Source organism: Caretta caretta, chromosome 8, assembly GCF_965140235.1.
Source record: "Caretta caretta isolate rCarCar2 chromosome 8, rCarCar1.hap1, whole genome shotgun sequence".
Lineage (NCBI taxonomy): Eukaryota > Metazoa > Chordata > Testudines > Cheloniidae > Caretta > Caretta caretta.
The window spans coordinates 94,522,264-94,543,788 of record NC_134213.1 but is presented as its reverse complement, the minus strand read 5'-3'; the positions used below and the strand labels follow the sequence as shown (position 1 = coordinate 94,543,788).

At 41.0% G+C, this 21,525-nt stretch overlaps 1 protein-coding gene across 5 annotated transcripts in view; it reads right to left on the bottom strand.

The window, feature by feature from the left end:
- Positions 1–21,525, bottom strand: part of DAB1 (DAB adaptor protein 1) — a 697,001-nt gene that overhangs the window by 409,197 nt on the left and 266,279 nt on the right. The gene's annotated exons all lie outside the window — the stretch shown is intronic.

The following is a 21,525-nucleotide window of genomic DNA, read 5'->3' as shown; positions in this document are numbered from 1 at the left end:
CTTTCTTGAAAGGTCACACAAGCTCCATTGAGAGATGCTAACAAGATGTTGTTCAAATAGAATCAAGAGAATGACACAGTTTACAGAGGATGGAAAGGATTTCTTTTTATGATCACAGTGAATGTACAGATCATTGTACCCAATCTCTTATGAGGCTTCACTCCAATCCCTAAGGGGCACTTTCTACATCCAAATAATCCCCTTTGTGTAGCTCAGTAGAAATGGGTCTCTCTTTGCCCAAGAGAGGTTGAAACTGGAACAGCAGCAATGTTGCAGGGTAGGACTGAAGTGAATTGGCTGAGCTCCATGGGAAAGCTTACATATTAGTTGTTCCCACCATACCTGGCTCTGGCTATCACTTATTTATGTATAGTACAGTAGTTTGCAAAGGCTCCAGTCATGACTGGGACTTCCTTGTGTTCCATAACACATAGAATAAAAATGTTCTTACCTCAAGGAACTTATAGTCTAAATTGGGGTGGGCAACCGGCAGCCTGGGCACCACATCTGCCTCACAGGATCGTTTTATTTGACCTGCCCATTCGTGGCTGGTGAAAATATTCTTGAGGGACTGTAGCCATAGGCGGGCCTGGATGGGCCATGGCCCAACTGATTAATACTCAGGCCTATCTACATCTTATCACCAGATACAGTGTTTCAAGTGAGGGGAATTATGGGGGGTTCAGAGTGGAACAGAACCTGGGCATGGAAACAGGAGTCCATGCTCCAACTGGCAACACCATTAACCCAACCACCTCTCCATTCCTCACATGGGAGGGGTTCCGCACCATGCTACCCTGCTCTGGTTAATGCCTTCCCATTGGCTCTCATCTCCCATTGCCAGTCTGATTGTGGCCAGCTCCCCTCCCTCTCCAGCCCTTGGGAGAATCAGGGCACAGTTCTGACAATGGGGAGGTATTAGCCGGAGCTGGGGATGGAGTCGCAGCCTGTGCTGATGGGGAAGCGGAGTTGAGCTGAGAGAGATGAGGCAGCAACCACTTTACTAAGACAGGTTTCAGAGGAACAGCCGTGTTAGTCTGTATTCGCAAAAAGAAAAGGAGTACTTGTGGCACCTTAGAGACTAACCAATTTATTTGAGCATGAGCTTTCGTGAGCTACAGCTCACTTCATCGGATGCATGCCGTGGAAACTGCAGCAGACTTTATTTATACACAGAGAATATGAAAAAATACCTCCTCCCACCCCACTGTCCTGCTGGTAATAGCTTATCTAAAGTGATCATCAGGTGGGCCATTTCCAGCACAAATCCAGGTTTTCTCACCCTCCACCCCCCCACACAAATTCACTCTCCTGCTGGTGATAGCCCATCCAAAGTGACAACTCTTTACACAATTTACATCTTTACACTATCCAGCAGGATAGTGAGTTTGTGTGTGTGGTTTTTGGGAGGGGGGTGAGGGGGTGAGAGAACCTGGATTTGTGCAGGAAATGGCCCAACTTTATTATCATGCACATTGTGTAAAGAGTTGTCACTTTGGATGGGCTATCACCAGCAGGAGAGTGAATTTGTGTGGGGGGGTGGAGGGTGAGAAAACCTGGATTTGTGCTGGAAATGGCCCACCTGATGATCACTTTAGATAAGCTATTACCAGCAGGACAGTGGGGTGGGAGGAGGTATTTTTTCATATTCTCTGTGTATAAATAAAGTCTGCTGCAGTTTCCAAGGCATGCATCTGATGAAGTGAGCTGTAGCTCACGAAAGCTCATGCTCAAATAAATTGGTTAGTCTCTAAGGTGCCACAAGTACTCCTTTTCTTTTTACTAAGACAGTGAGCTGGCTCAATCTTAAATGTTCTCCCTCTGTATGGCCTGCCAAAGAGTTTTAGTGGATTTTGTGGCCTTCTGTCACTTAAAGTTGATAATTCCTGAAGCAGAGACAAGATATAACAGGTGGATGCAGATCACAAATGTGGCAGGGGGAAGGTGGAAGACAAGGGTACATAAGGTTGCAGAGGTAAAGGAACATAAGATAGCTCATGTTCTTAGCTAAACACGCAATTGGGACGTTTTCATGGTGGACTGTTGTTTTCAACTAAAAAAAAGACAGATGGACAAGAGATACTAATGAATCACTAACAGGCCACAGGTCTAGCCATTAACCCTCAGCAGCTTACCCTGGACATCATGGCAGACTGTAGCCCAGTGGGCTAGTTTGTTTTCATTATATTCTGCTTTGCATTATATTCAGCAGTAATGCAAGTAACCTACAGATCTGTATCCTGTAAGACATTAGCTTCAGCAAGTTAGCGTAAGGTTTGAGACCTATGATTGTTGAACAGATAAATGGCCCAATGGAAAAAACCCAAGTATTTGGGGAGCTGAAAATAGCGTTTAAGGGGAAGTTCTGACCACAGGTACATAATTCAACCACAGAAGTGTCTTGGCAACGAACTGACGTAGATAACAGGTACATGAGATACATTTAAAGCTAGCCTGCTTGCTTGCCTATATATATTATATATATATATATGTATATATATTTTTTCCTTATAAGTTTCTTATAGGTTTGATTATTTGTTTTATTATAATAGGTTTATATTAGGATATATTTTGGCTGTAACACAAGGGACCTGCAGTTCCAACATTAGAGAGGTGAGGAAATACAAATAAGGAGAAGGGAAAAATCCCGTACTGAATATGCATTGAACATAATGGCGTCAGTGTAAAATATTATAAAAGTGGCATCCCAGCCCAGGGGCGGTAGGAGAGAGAGATGTATTCCTTGGGAGGTGCCAGAATGATGGCCACTGGAGATGATGGGGAAGGTGATGGTGATGAGGAAGATGATGGCTAACATTTCAGGTTGTTCTACAAGGATGGTGTGAGTATATGGATGTGTAGATGTACATTCTGTAGTACCTCTATCTATCTTACTAAGTTGGAGTGTTTGTGACTGTGCTAAATGTATTAATAAACTATATTTGTAAATATAAAAGAGTTCCTATATTGTGAGTGTTGCAACTGTGCACATCAGAGTTCCCAATTATATAATAATTTTAATACTGGACCTGATCTTGGAGCAAGAACTGGTCAACCCTCGAGGTGACAACTGGGGATTCTTAAGTAATCAATATAATGAATACATAATCTAAGATCAGGCTACACAGAGGTGGATCTTAAGGAAGGATTTGAAGGTGGACAGAATAGTGGCTATACAAAATGATTTGGGGAGCACAAAGAGCTGTGAGGGGGAAGGTGCTTTTGGGAGAAGTGGCTGAGTCTGGGTGGCTGCCATCATTGCAGAAGTAAAATGGGTACATCGTCACAGTGGGTTAAATCTGGACAAGTGGAGGGATTTCAATTACAAAGGGCCTACAAGCTAAGGACCAGAAGTTTGTGTCTGATATGGCGGAGAAGGGTGGTTCTAACATGATCAAAATGATGAGATAGGAAGGCAATTCTGGCAGCAATATTTTGAATGGACTTAAGAGGACAAGACGACAATGGTCAAGGTGCGTTAGGCCCTTTCTTTCATATACACCAAATGCACATAAAATAAAATAAATATTGTAAGAATAAAAAGATTAGCATTAACGTTTTAGACTGTAAGTAGTCTTTTTATGGTGACTCTGCTCTTTTCCCATGGCTATTACAGATAAAGAAATTTTGCTTGCAAGAGCTGTGAAATAGGTTCAGCTACAGTATAGGACCCTAAATAGCTTTACGCCATTCCATCAAGTTTACTGCTGCACTTCTGTTTCATTAATCCACCAGAGAAGCTTTACTGGATTCCCCACACAAACATATTTGCTGAACAAATCATGTGCACAAAAAAGGCATCTGCTTACAAATGAAATAGGTAGTATCTGACCAGAGAAACTGTACAGGCGTTCAAAATAGATGATACAAGCAGAAACCTTTACAGAAGAAAGATGACTATAAACACAATTAATATTTTAAAATCTATACAGTTTTTTATAAGCTTTTGTCTAAGTCCCAGAAGAGTAATAGGCTGTAAGAATGGCCATGTACATGATGGAAAGAGAAACTGCACATCTCATACTTCTTTAAATCTTATTATGCTAGGTAGCACATCCGTAATCTAGCACAATCCCTAGTAGAAGCGATCTGATATAATAGTGATATTGATAAATTATATTCTGTTCATATTGCTAGGGTGCCTGCAATGTGTTAAAATGCCTGGAGGATCAATGAGCTACTCTCATAATGTATAGAGAGAAATCTTGTTGTGTCTGTCTAGAGACAGTTTCTCTTCTAATGGAGTATGGTTGGAGGGTGTCTGTTTAATTCATGTATTTAACTCTTGATCTCCATCACTTCACAGTGTTTCTGTGCTAACTGCAATATATAGAAGCCATTAGGCAACAGGACTAAGATTGACTTTTCTTCTTTCAAGAATTACACAGAAGGATGGGAACAACTCAGGCTCATTAACGTATGTGAAAGAGTTCGCATGGCTGGCAGTAGCAAAAGAGAGTCCAGCAGCCAGCAGAGAGGTTTAATTTTAAACCTTAGATAAAGGCAACAAAAGGAATATCTATATTTCACTGTGGCATCTTTGAGTGTCCAATACGCAGCTAAGCTAGCACTTCTACATGATGACAACCTATAATCCTGTGCGTTTAATAAAAAGATAACAGGTATTTTAATTATTGGTCATCTATGTAACAGTAGTGCTAGAGACCAACCAAGAATGCGGCTCACTGTGCTAGGCAGTGCATGAACAAGAGTAGTAGACCATACCGTAATGAACTATTTGTTAGCATGTTACTGCCCTCTGCTGCAAGGAATCAACATTGCACAAGTTTGTGCCATAAACCCTACACTAACCGTCATTCTCCTTTAGCTCAAGGGATAGGGCATTGTACTTCTGGATCCTGAGGACCTGCACTCTATCTCCACTATCCCTGTGATGTTCTGGCTGTGCAACACAGCAACCACCATGATGTCACCTAGGTAGCCAGCGATATATTGCCATATATTCTATATTGTCACATAAAAATGTTATGTTGCAGCTAAGGTAGGACTTGCAATTCAAACCATTATTACTGATGAACAGCAAATGTTCAAACCTGCGGAAATCCACCTGCTAAGTTAAAATATAAAATCCCCACAACGAGCTTACCAACCCCATTCGCTAAAATGCATCCACAGACTGAACCTTTGGGGCTGTGCTGGGATGTCTGCAGGTGAGGAGTGTGAGCAGGTCCCTGCACAGGAAAAACTGGGTCCTGCAACCAGGAGGGAACAGTGAAGCTAAAGGTTGAGGAGTTTTCTTGTTCCTGTGAGGACTTAAAACTCCTGAAGAGTAAATGTCCTAATGAGATGCAGGTCTCCCCTTTGAAGGCAAACACCCTCATCAGTCCCTAACTTCACAAGTTCCCTCACTCTCACCAGCATTTCCTGGTCAGCCAATCAGAGATCCCCACTGCCTAACCCTCAGACGCTCCAAACAACAACAAAAAACCCAAACAGCTCTCCATAGTCTCCTGCCTCCACACGCTTTCCATCCTGACACATTCTGGCTCCTCCTACATGTCCCATCTTGGCTCCCCTCACCCTCCAAAACAATCTATCACCCCCACACCTGCCCATCCCCCTGGCTTCTTTCACTTCCCTGCCAATACTCCATCTCCTCTAGGCCCAGGTACTCAGCGGGGAGTGAACTGCTCCACTTGAAGTGGTGAGCAGGGAAGAATGATGATTGAGCCCACATTCATTCCCTGGGCTGCTCAGGAGGTGGTGCAGCCATGCTTTGCCCCTTACGCAGTGAAAAATGTAAAGTTACAGTCCAGCCCTGAACAGTTAGAAACAGCAACACCTTCCACTCTTCCCACCCCCCTCTCTCACTGGAACACCCAGCAACAGCTAGGCACCAGGGCAAATCCTTAAGGGGAGCAGAGTGGGGCAGTGGGAGGTCAAGTGCTGGAGGTGGAGGACAGAGCACGAGCACTTCCTTGGTTTCTCCTGCCAACAGACATGCCATGCCTCACTGGAGGTGGGGATCTGGTGTTAGGAGCCACAGCACATACAGTGCACCTGGGGATCTCTTCTTGCCGAGTATCACATCTCTGCTCAAGAGTGGCAATCCGCAGAGACAATGTAATGAGGGAGGATTCACGATTTTATTCTCACTTTATGCCTTCTGCATCACATATAATTGAAAGGATATATAATGAATCTCTTCTATTTAAACTACAGAAAATTAGCATTTTGCAACCCCCCCCGCAAATATTTTACACATTTTGATCAACCCTGACATTACGCAAGGTCTCGGTGGGAATACCTCAGAGACATGGGGAGGAGAGAAAAAGGAGTGTAACAGGCACACATGGTTATGTTACAAATATTCTCCTAGCTAGAAACTTTGAAAAATGTCAGCTATCAAGGAGCATATGTTAGATCTGCCCCTGAATAGTCACAGAACACTACATTTACAAACAGAGAAAACCAATTTTAAAATCGCTCAGTACATTTGCATGCAGTGTCTGTAGAAAGTCTTAAAATCAAGATTAATAGGAACATTTTAACATCAGGGCCCAGATGATAGGAAGAAGAAGGGCAGACTACACAGCCAATGAGCTGTGTAGAAGATCAGCAGCAAATGGATGCTGGATGGATTTACATAAGCAGTAAAGACTGAAAAATGGCACACAGTCTCCCTAATAAAAAGAACATGATGTTAATGTTGTGCTGGGAAGGCAAAATTTTCTAGATTTACTGTGATCCGCAGCAAGGTTAGACAAAGCCAGCTGAAAGTAGTTCCAAATCTTACATCTCCACAACTGCCAAAGATGATAATCATAAGTGTTTGTCACATTAGCCCAAAAGGAAAGCACTGTCTAATCTCTCAAAACCCACAAGAATTACAACCCTTAAACCTTTGGGATTCTTTGGCTTTTTTTTCCAGGCTGAAACGGGAAAAATGGAGACCCCCAGATAGCTTTTCAGTTTCATCAATTGTTTCCATGATGAAGGCTTTTTAGAAGCAAAGATTATAACAGTCAAAGGCCTAGCCGGTGTCTTTCTCACTGATGCAAAATACATTATTCATCCTAAGTAAGAGGTGTCTGTAGAGACAGGACTGGAGAGCTGTGGCTTTTGAAGCTTAATGCTTCAGTTTATCAGGTAAATGAACCTGTAGAGTGATCAGCCACCCTTCAAAACCCCTTCAATATCCCAATGATATATGCCCCAAATTTTCTCTCAGATTTCCTAACCTTTTTAATGAGAGAAAAGGTCTCAGTTGTAGAAATATTCAGTGTCCTCTATTGCCATCTGCAAGTTTAAAGTATATATTATATATAAATAAACGCATTAAAAAAATCAATAGCTTTCTCTCCTGCTAGCCTGTTATCAGGTCAGTGCAAGGGGCTGAGAGATCAGTATACCATGGTAAGAAATATTTCTCTGCACTTAGCCCACTGCAATTCAATCTCGGTAAAGAACGAAAACCCAGAATGCTGTCATGAGGCAAATATACTACTAAGAAATCCTAATATTCCTCCTGTTTCACACCATTCAGCTGAAGGGTGGGTGGAAAGATAAGAGCTACAATTTTTCTAGTGTTAAAAAGGTGAAGTATTTTATTCCTCTTTTTTGTACCAGTGTATTTCCTCCAGTGAACATCATCCTGAAAGAGTTACGTAGATCAACGGATAAAGACCTTGAGTGTGATCCTGCAACAAAACTCTCAGTGTATTCAAGGTTGGGCACCGAGCATATTACAACACACAGTATCCTTTTTTATGTTATTGAGTGGGTTAAATGCATCTAGTAAAGGAGTACTTGTGGCACCTTAGAGACTAACCAATTTATTTGAGCATAAGCTTTCGTGAGCTACAGCTCACTTCATATCCGACACCGGTCCATGGACCACCACTTTGAGTAGCACTGCTTTAGAGTGCAATCGAGTTCCTTGGCTATTATAAAGAACTTTATTATGAATAGCGACTCGTTTCCAAGCATCACTTCATAAACAGCACAAGTGTCTTAACTAAAGGGAATTGTTATTGATCTCTGGGCATCCTAAACTCAGTAAAATATTGCAAGAGAATTGTTTTTGAATGAAACAGTCATTTAAATGCCATTAATTTTATATCTGTCATTCCTGTTTTACTACACTTGATCCCTAAATTGAGGACTTTAATGCCTTTTATGCCACTTTGGGATTTTGATTCAGATTTGAAGGCTTGGAAGTGGCTTTTTTTTTTTTTTTTTTTTTTGCAGACCAGTACATTATCGTTGGGACTGCCGGTGGCTACAGGATGTTTGTAAATTTTATATTACAAATAAAATGAGGGATGAAATCTTAATATTTGTCATCTATACAAGCACAATGTTTCTTCCCACTCCCAATATTATTTCGAAAGTATTTTCAGCTGTCAAATTTAGTGCCAACATGCAGCAGATGCACTGACAGAGATACATAACTGTTATATTTTTCGTGACCTGAAATGCATTTCAAGATGGGATTTTTATGACTGTTTATAAAACTGACCATAAAAAATAAAGCTTAATAAGTCATAAAAAAACCCCAACAACCCTATGTTAAAGAATTAGGTTTTGACAAAAGTGAGATTTATTAACTACTGATGCCATGCCCCTTTTGCAGGGTACTGTATTGCAGATTTAATAGCGTGAAATTGCACAGGATTCTTCTCTTAGAGGGAGGATCTGGAAGGATGCTATAACGGGGCCATTGCTACTGACAGTGAATGGATATTTCCCTTCAGCTTATGCCAGAGATCCCGCTGCTTCAAAAATTCAAGGGCCGTGTTCAAATTGCAACACAGAAAATGTTTGGTCGTCCCCTCTGAAAGGTGTATGTTACAGGGTAAAAACCTAAATGTGTGCCACCAACCAGAGGCAGAAGCTGAGCTGGAACTGGAATAGTCACCTTACTTAGTTCCAACTGGGGGCCTAAACCTACATTTCTTGGAAGATTTAACTTCCCAAGGAATGCATCCTAAATGTGTTACATCATCAAGACAGTATGGGGTGATTTTAAAATGGAGTGTTAGCCTTATATATGAATTGCCTGGCTTGTGTCATAACCTTAACATACTAAAATGTATTTTTATTTTTCACATGCAAGAACCTCCCCTTAATTGTCTATATACAGCATTTAAATAGCTCATTGTGCTGTTGAATTCTTCATTTAAATGGTTTGTGTCTTTATTGGATAATCTCTTACATGTGCTTCATTATATCAATAACAGTAGGAAATTATTGATTTTTCTGAAGCCATTAAGTTCAATTAGCTTTACAATTCAAATGGAAAAAGATGGTAAATTACCTTTACTTGATAAAAACAGTAAGAAAAAAAGGCTAATACCCTAATTTGTGATGTATGCAAGTTAAGTGGTAAAGGTAAAACAAACAAATGTATATTAGCATAACAGCTCTAATCAGCACCATCCAGCATTTAAAACTGGCATCATTATGCCTAGTGGACTGTGTAGTAATAAGTAGTTGTGATGTAGTTTACCCACTTAATCTCGTGAATATATTAAAGCAGAATAAATAATAAGCAATGGAAAGAAAGGGCAGAAAAACATTTGAGACAAATTAAGCTGCCACTCATCCTAGGCATGAACATACACTGTAGGTCTGTCCAAAAAGAGTTAGTTCTAAATTTCAATCTCAGACTCAAAGAGTTATAATGTATTTAAAGGGTTCTCTCCTAGCTAAAAACCTATGTGATACTATGCTAATTTTGTTAGTCTGCCTCTCCTCTCACAGGCCATTCACTGCCCCCTACTGGACTGGATGTCAGATTTGACAAGTTCATCAGATAATGTTGCCTAGTATTGCCCTTAATCTCCAGAGGTATTAATCCCAATAGCATTACAATAGTAGTATTACACAGCATGAAAATATCACAGGTTACTGCTAGTACAACATGATAAGGGGAGGTGGAATATTTTCCTACAACAAAATGTGTGCAATAATCAACTAATCTCTTCTCATCTCTTCCCTGCTTCTAAGCCCACACCACAAACTGCCATTGGCTGCTTCTACAGTTGAAAAAATAGGAGTTGTGCCACTCCATTGATGGTATTAGTAGTGAAAGCTGTAGTATCGACTGTGCTCAGGAAGTGGTAAAAATGCCTGAGCCCTGCCCAGCCCACAATGGCACGAATCAAGACCCCAATTCAGCAAGGCTCCTAAGCACATTTACCTTTATGCACGGGTAGCCCCAATGAAGTCACTTGGGGTCCAAATGCATATAATTTTGCAGAATTGGAGGTGGAGAATATCCACGTACTAATTTTAACGAACCAATTCTGCCATTAAAAAGAGTAAATATGACATCAATGAATTGCCATCCATAATAAGAATTGGTCTTTTACAAATAGAGAAAGCTGATAAGCAGAAGAACAGTATTTACATTCAAAAGACAATGCACCACTGTTACTGTAAAAATATCATTTCAACCCTGAAAGTTTGATATGGACTCACCATAAGTGACAGCATTTTACCTATTTTTCTTTTTTACATTTCAGAAAAATAGCCATGTGCTATCCAATTGCTAAATACAGCTCTCGGGTTGTAGGGAAGTGCGCCTTAGTGGTAAACAGAAGTGCTGGACTGGCGTTCTAACAGATATAAGCAAGTTTCTCGACAGCAATGTCTCAGTGTAGCTTCTATCAGACCGATGTTTATAAAATTCATGCCATTGGAATTAAGACCCCTGGGTTAAGAAGCAAGTCTGATTTTTTTAAAAAAATCTATTAAAGCAGAGGCTAGCGTATAGTCATTCATCCCCACCTAATAAAGTGGATTTTACTTATGTTATAGAACATTTTTTGCTGTGCTTCTCAAACACCACATAAAATCTCAAACTAGAGATTACAATGATGACAAATACAGTAAAACTGAGAATGCTGTGAACAAAATAAGCCCTTCTTCAATAAGATTTGTGGTTGTTTTGGGAAAGGCTTAATTTGACATTTAAAGAAGTTTACTATGAAACACGGTGAATTCTAATGTTTAATTTCAATTATTATTCCTAGAAGATTACAGCAGTGGCAAGTCACACACTACAGCTTTTAAATATTTTTTGTTATTAAAAATATAGTTTCTTCTTTTTAGTTTTACTGTGGGGCTGAAAAGAATTCTGTAACAAGCTTTGCCTTGTCATCTCTAATGTAGATTTAGATGCAACGGAGTGGCCTTTTTAAAATTTGACTTGTGGCCTCATGCCATCGCTGATTATACAATACCAAAGGGATCTATAAAACCCAGGTTTATGAAATTGCAGCTTTGGGTGTGACATTAGGCAACACATTTCCTCATGTCTTCTAATCAATCCTGCACGACTCCAAGAGTCCTCAACATCTATGTTGAAGGAACTCAGAGCCTCACGAGGGGCATTCAGTAGCTAGCAGGATTGGGATAATGATTTGTAAGTCCCCAGGAAAGCTCTTGTGTTATGAAGTCCTTGTGCTGAATGCTATTCCAGTTCCCGACTGCAGACATAGTATTGATTTCTTTAGTGACAGCAATCAGTACATAATGAGAGAACAACAAAGCAACCGTCTATCCAGACACAAACCCACAATCAGATATAATCTGGAGGTTCAGTGCTGATTTAATTTCTACTGACCCAGCTATTTGGTTTAGCTTGGTGTTTTGTTTAGGGATTAGAGTTCAGCTGAGGTTCAACAGTAATACTTAGCATTATTATAGTGTTCATCTTCAAGGCATTTTGCAAACAGCAAGAAAACCACTCTCCCCCCCTTCCCTCTCCCCCCGGCCTATCACCTTATAAAAGAGTTGCAACTTCCAATATGGCTTTTTTTTTTTTTAAATAGCAGGAAGACTCCTTTGCACTTACCTTGCTCAATTTCACTCTCACTTCACTCTATACCTCACCTCTCAAGCTTTTTCTTCCCATTCGTCTCCCCCTGTCACGGCATATCTAGCCTCAAGAAACTTTATTGTTTAACATACAAAAGAGATGCCCTGGTTTTCCAACAGGAGAGCGTGAAGTGTGAACTGAGAAGGGATGTGTTCCAACAGGAGGCTTTGGAAGACATTGAGAAGATGTGGTTAGCTTATTTTATTTTATGTGACAGTTTAGAAGGAAAAGAAGCCTCTGCCTATAGAATTCTAGGCCATCAACATTTTCCATGTAATCAGAGCAGAGCAAAGTCTCAATTGTCTTTTCAGGCAAAGGGACCATGAAAAGAGAGACAGGGAAAGATGAACTGTGACAGAACACACCCCATTTCTCTCCTCCATCCATTCATTTTAATGACAGATTTGAAAAAGTGAGAATCATAAAATAAAATTAAGATAACTCTGCTAGATTTGGATACATTCATTCATGTTGCGAGGTGCACAGCACAACAGAAAAAATATATACATGGGTGAAAATTATTGTCCACATTTTACAGATGGAGAAACAGCTATGAAGAGGTTAATTGCCTTAGCCAGGGTCATACCAAAAGCCTGTTGGAGAGCCAGAAATGGAACCTATGTTTTCTGAGTCACCTTGAACATATTACCACCTCATTGGTGGTCCAGGTTCCAGTACAGAGAGGCACAGTTTAGGTAAACTGCAGATCCAAATTCTAAGTGTGTTTACGGCATTCCAGATCTAGGGCTCTGGTTGAGGCCCATCTCTAGTCAAAACCATGCAAAACTTGTCCTTTCAACACAAAACCAGATGAAACTCAATAGTGTTTACTGAGTTTGGAGAATTCCTTTTGAACCTGGGCTTGTCTATACTTATGGCTAGATTGGCACTGCTGCGATTGATACAGTGGTATCAATTTATCAGGTCTGGGGAAGACCTGCTAAGTTGATGGCAGACAACTCTCCCATGGATTCCTGTACTCCAGCTCCCGGAGAAGAGTAAGGTAAGTCAGCGGGAGAGTGTCTCCCATGTAGACACCGTGGTAAGTGGATCTAACTACGTCCACTTCAGTTATGTTTTTCATGTAACTGAAGAAGCATAACTTAGATCAATTTACCATGGTAGTGTACACAAGGCCTGAAACTCAAAGGTAACCATCAGGCATTGTGATCATGGGCAGATTAACTGGGTCCACATGAACCCCTGAAACTCCAAGCCTGTGAATTTTGCACAGCTCAAGTGCAAATGAAATGTATGTTTAATTTTTTTGCCTCATCATTTTATTCCACTTCCCCACTATGATCACACTATTGTTTTCTTCAGTAACTGCAATCATACTTAATGGGAAAACAGAAAAGCATCCATCCCAGATTTTCAAATTCATCAACAGACATCTTTTAGAGTTCAGTATTGATTTAATTTGTAATAAACATTTCCAGTTTTAATCATGGATATTGTTGCTTCTTTAGATGTCCGAAAAATATTTCCCATTTCACTTTTTAAAAGAGGTTATGGATAAGAATTGATTTCCAGATGTTAAGTTGCAATGCCAATATCCAGTGGGTTTCCACATGCAGCAAGTGTGAAATTCAGATGGGTAATGATAAAAAAGATATAATAAAAGAGATATTTTTCAGATACAAATGCATGAGAAAATGTATATTTTTCTGATTAGTTCCCGATTAACCTCTGCTAGTTTTTCATATTATGTGAAATATTTTTCAAGAATAGATCTCTGTGCTTTAAGAATGAACCTCTGATTGTCTATGAGGTTATTGCACTTTCATGTACAAATAGAGAGGAAGGAGGAACTTGTGGCGAAAGCACTAAACTGGGACTCATGATCCAGTTTCAATTCCCATTGGCTCCACCAAACTTGTGTGCATCTCTCTGTGCATCAATTCCCTATCTGTAAAATGAGGAGAACAGTAAAACCCCTTCACACATTACAGCTACATACGCGGGGGTGCATACATTAATGCTACTTTTCTCTCTATCTTACAGAGGAACATAAGAACGGCCATACTGGGTCAGACCAAAGGTCCATCTAGCCCAGTATCCTGTCTTCCGACAGTGGCCAATGCCAGGTGCCCACAGGGAATGAACAAAACAGGTAATCATCAAATGATTCACCCCCTGTCACCCATTCCCAGCTTCTGGCAAACAGAGGCCAGGGACACCATCCCTGCCCATCCTGGCTAGTAGCCATCTTATCTGTTTGGTCCCTGGTCCTGCCATTTACAATGCTGGGGCAGACATCAGTGGGGCTCTTGTCAATTACATTATATATTACAACATAAAGGCCTTAGATTGCAATATATTCAGGGCAGAGATACTTTTACTATGTAAAAAGAAAAGGAGCACTTGTGGCACCTTAGAGACTAACAAATTTATTTGAGCATAAGCTTTCGTGAGCTACAGCTCACTTCATCGGATGCATTCAGTGGAAAATACAGTGGGGAGATTTATATACACAGAGAACATGAAACAATGGGTGTTACCATACACACTGTAACAAGAGTGATCAGGTAAGGTGAGCTATTACCAGCAGGAGAGCGGGGGGGAGAAAACCTTTTATAGTGATAATCAAGGTGGGCCATTTCCAACAGTTGACAAGAACGTCTGAGGAACAGCGGGGGTGGGGGGGGACTAAATGTGGGGAAATAGTTTTACTTTGTGTAATGACCCATCCACTCCCAGTCTCTATTCAAGCCTAAGTGAATTGTATCCAGTTTGCAAATTAATTCCAATTCAGCAGTCTCTCGTTGGAGTCTGTTTTTGAAGTCTTTTTGTTGAAGAATTGCAACTTTTAGGTCTGTAATCGAGTGACCAGAGAGATTGAAGTGTTCTCTGACTGGTTTTTGAATGTTATAATTCTTGACGTCTGATTTGTGTCCATTTATTCTTTTATGTAGAGACTGTCCAGTTTGACCAATATACATGGCAGAGGGGCATTGCTGGCACATGATGGCATAGATCGCATTGGTAGATGTGCAGGTGAAAGAGCCTCTGATAGTGTGGCTGATGTGATTCGGCCCTATGATGGTGTCCCCTGAATAGATATGTGGACACAGTTGGCAACGGGCTTTATTGCCTAGCACAATGTGGTCCCAATTTCCACTGAGGCCTCTATTTGCTACTGCATACAACTAAAACCCCTCCAACACATTATTAAGGATCTACAACCTATCCTGAAGGATGACCCAACACTCTCACAAATCTTGGGAGACAGGCCAGTCCTTGCCTACAGATAGCCCCGCAACCTGAAGCAAATACTCACAAATCCAAACCTGGATTTGTGCTGGAAATGGCCCACCTTGATTATCATACACATTGTAAAGAGAGTGGTCACTTTAGATAAGCTATTACCAGCAGGAGAGTGGGGTGGGAGGAGGTATTGTTTCATGGTCTCTGTGTATATAATGTCTTCTGCAGTTTCCACAGTATGCATCCGATGAAGTGAGCTGTAGCTCACGAAAGCTTATGCTCAAATAAATTGGTTAGTCTCTAAGGTGCCACAAGTACTCCTTTTCTTTTTTTTAAAGAAAATCCTGTTACTAACAAGTATCTGCCTAATTAGCTAGGTCCATATATTAATTATTAGAGCTTGTGGCTTTGCTACTCAGCCAAGATTTATCACCCTCTCTTATGCATGTCTTAAACAAACAGAAAGGGTACAGCACATCCTAAGAAGGATTTTGTGTTGAATCAACTGTAACCACAGGTCAGCCAAGAATAGTTTTTCTATTGTGGCCAATGTAATTCCACTGGGATGTAGTTCAAGTGGCTCCCAACTAGGGTGACCCAACAGCAAGCGTGAAAAATCGGGACAGGGGGTTGGTGGGTGATAGGGGCCTATATAAGACAAAAGCTCCAAATATCGGGACTGTCCCTATAAAATCAGGACATCTGGTCACCCCCGCAACTCAGTTGCCCATGGGGAATGCAATATATCGACGTTTACTGCTGTTGAGTTCAGAAAGTAAGACTATAATATAATCCTGTCAGGAGCTTTAACAAATACTGTATGGGGCTTCCAGAATGGCAAAGGCAATAGATTCAAACTGACGTTCCAAAAAAAGTTTTACCTGCAGATACCGTCTCCAGAAACCATGCTCATGTCAGTATGTGTCCTCTAGCATCTCTAAGGATTTAAATGTGTATGTTTGAAAGACATGCCGCTCTCCAAATGACGGAACTCTTGAAGAGTGCCCGCTGCATGACTAAACATTTTCATGAGAGTCATAAGTAGAAATGATCCTGGTAAAGGCTTTAATGGAAATGTAACTTGAACTCAGTCGGATGGAATTATGTCCCTGTAATGCCCATCTGTAAATTTAACAGTTCCGTGATGTTGATGCAAACCCTTACACCTACATAGCCTATGCATATATTTAAGGCTCCCAGCAGGTATGGATTTACTGCCTAGTATTCATCCCTCCTTAGCAATAATATCCATTAGCTGTTAGTTTTTGTTTTGACTCAGTGTTTAGGAATCAGCAGGGCGATAAAGCTATTTAAATGGAAATACGATTCAAATGCACAATCACCTGATTCAAACATGAACAGGACCTGCTCTTTAACATTTTTCATACAATAGCTGCCTTTTTCCTCATTAAATGCAGAAATCTGATTAACATTTAGATCACATGTGCTTTCCTTATGGCAATTAGGACTAGATGCTAGAGTTGTGTTAAACTATGGAGGATTTTTATACTTTATCATGAAGGAAAGAACAAAGAACCTCCAAAACAGTACATCTGGTCCTTTTCACTGCCTTGATTATATTTGCACTCTCAAGGACAAATATAACTTTAAAAAGAGAATTCTGCAGGGAAAAACTTAGTGAGAAATAAAATGGACACTCACATGAGCCTAGCTTTGTAATCTAGTACAATGGCTAGAAAAACAAACGATAATACTGTACATTCATTGGCAACATACAGTGTAATCTCTTAGAATGGTTAAACAGTTACAGATTAGAAAACATCTGTTGTAAAATTGCACTGGCAACGAGACTTTTTTTGTTCTGGTGCAAAAATAAATAAAAAAATCTGCAATTCAGAAGGTTCAATTCCTGTTACAAAGGACCAAACATCAGCCACTCTGAAAGTGCTGTAATTTATATAAAGGTGAGCTGATTTCTGAAGTCCAAGGCATATATATTAGTTTGCTTAGGTCATGCTGTGACACACTTCACAGAATATTAAGCTATTTGTAGGGCACTAAAGTACAGGTCAGATTTTTGAAACTTGAGTTAGAATCAGTATTAAAAAAAAAAAGCGTGAAGTATCTTTGTCGTACAAGAAGAAATATGTACATTGCTGCTACAGTCTGATTTCTTAATAGTCCCCAAAGGACTAGTCATTTCAATGTAGCATTTTGCAAGTTTAAATTCCACTGTAGTTAGGAGGGTTCTAGAACTGTGCATTTCAGGCAGCCATATACTGGCACTATTGATTCCTCATGGCCTGCCTGCAGTTTGCAGTTCCAATGGTTTGCTCGATCAATTGGATCAGAACGGCAAATTAATTCTTTGCACTAATGCAACACCCAGAGAGCGCAGCAGAACTGAAGGCTAATAAAGCGGTTGCATGTTTCAGACACTTTATTAAAGATGATCAGCAAAGAAAAGTTAGTTGGGTTCATGCCACATTTCCTTCTTTCCAGTGTATGGTGTGAAGGGGGCCAGGAAGGTTTCTCTTTTCTGCTTCCTTTTAACATCCCACATGACACCTCAGTCATGCAGTACATTCTTCAACAAAACCAAGGAAGGACAAGATTTTATGTTCCGTATATTCGTACGTTTAAAAATAACAAAGGAAGGGGGAGAGAAGCCAAAGGCCTTCTTCACACAAGACACAGAGGCAAAAAATAAAATAAAATAAAAAGCACAAGCCCATTCCCCCTTTTTGCAGGTCATCCTTAAGCTTTCGTTCAAGCTGACAGTCCTTCCATAGGCAAAGGCTGTATTGACTTCTGTGGAGGACACGGCTGCGGACAGACTTTGATTAAATGCAAACACAGGACTGCATACCAATCAACACACATCTTTTAGTATTATCTCCTTAATAGGCTGGCATCTGGAGGGCTTTGGTATACAGCCTTCTGGTTCCAGTAGGTAAGGTAGAACAGCCCTGTCATTTCCCCCAATACCTGGAGTGCTACATATATGACCGCTACATCTAACAGGAAGATGCTGGAGCAAGGAATCTTAATTTTGAGAGACTGAACACTAATTGATGGTCAGCGCAGCGAGATTTAATGGAGGTGATTCACTTCCTCAGTGACTGCTCTTAGTTAATGCTATTGTTGGGTAATGAACTGTCTTTTTAAAACACACAAACTAACAAAGACAAATAAATAAAACAAAGAAAACAAACCACCACATGATGCAGATGTCCAGTGAGGAAGAGCTATCCCTGAAACCCCTCCCACATGAATAGTCTGGTGAATGCCTACTTCCCACACACTCTGTATTCCTCAGACACTAATTAGTGTTACTTCAGGAGCTGTGAATCATGGAAGAATCCTCTCTTTGTTCAAGAGATGTTAGTGTGATAAATCAGGCTCTGAGCCTGCAAATATTTACACATGAGTAATTTTGCACCCACTGAATCTATTTTGAGGGTTTGAGAGGAATGTAAATTGTGGATTGTGTTGGCCTTCTGCACAGGGCTGAATTTCAACCTAAATGAATGAGGAGACAGAGGAAGAACTAAAAAGGCTCAGAAATCTACATACAGTAGAATCTCACTAATCTTTACACTTTATAATCTCTACTCAAAAACTGGCAGTTTCTCCTTGGCTCTCGGTATAAGATTTAACAGCATTGCCCTGTGATGAGCTTTCATATTACCAAAGACGACATGATTTACTTTTACACAATATATGACTGTATATTTCCTAGTCTACTCTGCAGAAGTAACAAATGATAAAACCACGCAACTGTTAACATGAATGGGGCTGGATCCCCCTCAGCACAGGTACAGAACGATGCACATTTCTGTGCCAGGTAAGAACTGATGAACAGAACAGTGAGAATGAAATAGTAAAAGCTGGCTGAGACACCTCAAAGTTACTTCTGTCTAGTAGCAAGAATAATGTCTAGCAGGGGAACAGAGTTAAAAGTCTGGTCTCAACAACAGATTCTATTCACTTCAACAGAAAATCTGGGAGTGTGAACAGTTAGTTCTATGATGTGATGTCTCTAGGTACTGGAACTTGTTCAATCTGTCTCTTGCTTTCTATTGACTCTAAACCCCTATTCCACCAAAACTGGTCAAATTTTAGCAGTTTAGTTTGGGGGAGGAGGCAAAATATCCAAGTTTCATTTAAAAACCGTAAATAAACTGGGCATTTCATAATAACTTTCACAAACCCTTCTACACAGGGCTGGCTCCAGGGAGCAGCGTTCCAAGCAGGTGCTTGGGGCGGCAGTTGGAAAGGGGCGGCAGAGTTTCCGCGCCGGCAGCAATTCGGCAGCAGCTCCTCCCTTTTGCCATCCACGGCGGCAGTTTTTCCCACTGCTTGGGGCGGCAAAATCTGTAGAGCTGGCCCTGCTTATACAGCTTCACTTCAGCTAAATGCTGCCCTGTATGCTGATGAGGAACCTCCGACCCCCACTCCCCAGCTCCTTCAACCCTGCTGGCAGTTGTAAGTTAATTCCTAGGCCGTTTTCACTCACCAACCCTCTTGGATATGGTATTTTTCCTGCAAGTCCCACCATTTCCTGTACCTCATATTCTTGTGATTGGTAGCCTAGAAATAACTGAGCTAGATCCTTCTGTCCGGCCTTCTGCCCCAATTTATGTTGCTTAGCAAAAGAAGCATCACTGGGAACTGGTGAACAAGGCGACCAGCCCATTGCTTAACACTCACTTGCCATCAAAAAAACCAGCATCCAAGAACTGATGAACTATTATTTATGAACCAACCTCTAAACTAGTATCAAACAGTTCACTGAAAACAGCTGGATCCAGTTCCCATGAGGTGCTGGGTGACTCTGCAAAGTACAAAGCGCACTCAACTTCCACTGAAGACCGTGGGAAGTGGGGGTAGCTCGGCACCTCTCTGGTTCTGCCCTAACATACAACTGTTTGAAATCAATAGGCACTTACAGTAATTTTCTGTTACAACAGCACATCACATGGCAAACAAATCCCTCCAGTGGAGTAGATAGATTGTTCATAGCAATAAGAAAGTTATCATTTAATCTTTGCTGCAGAATGGATCCAAAACAAAGCCATACAGAATTACAAGGAAGCTTCTCGCTACAAGTGAGAGAGCACAGCAGCAATGAAGGATGGAGGCAAGGGGGAGCTGGGCTCTCTGACTTTTCCTGCTCTCCCAACCCCACTGAAGCCAGCAGATCCCACTAAGACCTTGTCTTCACTAGGAGAAAAAGGAGTGTTCTTAACTCAAGGGAGGACAAAGTATACCACAGCCTCCTCCACCAATCTTTAGCTCAACCTGCTAAATCCTGTGAAAACTACCAGCTGCCTTGTCTGCACTCAGATTTTACCTGGTGTTGGCTAACTCAATTTAAGAACACACCTTTTTTTCCTAGTGAAGGCCTCAGGAACACCTGGTCCTCACAAGTGCTCTGTGTATGGCCCCAGCCCCTTGTTCTTTTGGAAGTCAGAAGCCAGAGCAGCAGGGAGGGAGAGGCAGACAGAGAAGTGCAAAAGGCTTCATGAAGTCCACTGGGGACTTCATTATTGCAACTGTTTCTTGGGGAAGGCACTCAGATATTATACTGATGGGTAGCAGTATCAAACCCGATGACAGACAAATAGGAACCATCATGACTACATTTGTACAGTGCCTAGAACAATGGCGCCCCCACCTATTTGGAGCTTCTCGGCACTATTGTAACAGACACAATGAATAATACAAAGAATTGTGTAAACCTCCAAAAGCACTGGGTGTGGTTGGCCAGATACTCAGCTAGTGTAAACGCCACTGAAGTCAATGGAGCTATGCAGATTTACACTAGCAGAGGATGTGGCCCAGTACACCTAGCCTTTTAACGACTGCTTTGTGAGCATCTCTAAGCCAGTCCAAGTAGTGTAAATGCTGCTACTTCTTTGGGGAAGCAACCATTAGGAGAAAGGGAAGGCAACTTACTTTCACCACTCTGAGAATCTTTATTTTCTCTTCTTGAAGAAGGCAAAACTTTCAGCAGGAACACAGCTACAACGTGCCTCTAGAGATCACTGCAGTACACAGCAAGCTTGGATCAGAGGCCTCACTCTCAAAACATGCCTTTTACAATGGAACATTTAGAGACTTGCTCAATTTAACAATGAAAATTAAGGTCAATGAAAGGGTCACACGCACTAAGTTCATCACTGCAGCTTCGTCTCCCTCTATATGCAAATACGCCAGGGATGAGACACTGCCAGGAAAGTTAGAAAATATTCACAAGGACAAGGGGCACTATAAATTAATTACCGTTGCCAATGATGTTAGTGGGATGTCAGCTCTTCATTTTCTCATCTAATGTCAGGTTTCTCCCCCATTGAAGCTAATAGTAAATCCCTACTTGCTTCAATAGGAGTCAGGTCAGTCCCTTCGTTTGCAAAGCACCAACTCTGGTTCTACCCGCATTTCTAGCGGTGGTATATTTACACTAGGAAAAGAGAAAGAAGCCCATCACTGTGCAGACTTCAGTA